Source organism: Aegilops tauschii, chromosome 5 (assembly GCF_002575655.3).
Source record: "Aegilops tauschii subsp. strangulata cultivar AL8/78 chromosome 5, Aet v6.0, whole genome shotgun sequence".
Lineage (NCBI taxonomy): Eukaryota > Viridiplantae > Streptophyta > Magnoliopsida > Poales > Poaceae > Aegilops > Aegilops tauschii.
Window position 1 is genome coordinate 534,895,249 of NC_053039.3, and position 883 is coordinate 534,896,131.

Below are 883 nucleotides of genomic sequence, written 5' to 3' on the forward strand. Positions count from 1 at the left end.
CATGAAGTTAGTTTTTCGAAAAGGTTTCTTTTTTGAAAACGGTGCGACTTGCTGGGGCACGAGGGTGTAGGCCAGTTAGGTTTGTTGTCTTCAGCCACGTGTACTAGTTGTAGCCTGTGTTGCATCGATTTGTTCATCTCGGTTGAGCCAGCTGTTTATATTTGTTCTTTGGTTGTAAAATTAGTGGTATCCCCAGTGGAACAATATATTAAAGATTTCTATAAAAAGCTGGGCTCCATCCTTTTTCTCAAAGAAACAAACATAATACTCCATTCACTTTCATGGAAGTACATAGGTGGAGGAGGGTGCCGCTGACTCATTTACACCCAAAGGAGAAGCTACACAGTGAGCTTGGCACTCATCCATTGTGCCATAGCGGGTTTTGCACTGATCCATTGTACAACAGTAGCATCGACTTGTTTTTGGATTGCAGGATGGGAAAACATCAAGCTTGTAGCACGCAAAAGCCTCGGCGTCACCGGACTCTGTGCCACTGCCTATGGAATTGTTAAGACAAATAAGGATACACATTAAGGATATGTTACTCATCGCTGCCCTGAGTACTCATGGTTATGAAATTAAATTACGCAAAAACACAGCAAGAAGGGACACGAGAAAACAAAGATGTAAAGCATGCACTGCTTACCTTGTGCATGAGTAGCGAAGCATACGAGAACAAGGAGCGCTAACGCATGGAGGCGCTTCACGCACTTCTCCATGAAGATGTTGCAATAGTTTTTCTTGCGCTTTAGTTGTGTTTTTGGCGAGACTACCGGGTATTTGGTGTGGTCTATATATATAGAGAGGTTTAGATAGGCATGTATGGGAGAAAAGTAAAGCAGGGTTATATAGGAGTACATTGAATAGTAGGAAATTATAACGC

General features: G+C 42.5%; 1 long non-coding RNA gene across 1 annotated transcript; it reads right to left on the bottom strand.

The window, feature by feature from the left end:
- Positions 1–208: 208 nt before the first annotated feature.
- On the bottom strand, positions 209–883 carry LOC120964153 (uncharacterized). Its single transcript, XR_005755802.3, has 2 exons — positions 647–883; positions 209–497 (listed from the first exon to the last, which is right to left on the bottom strand). It is a non-coding gene; the product is annotated as an uncharacterized lncRNA (long non-coding RNA).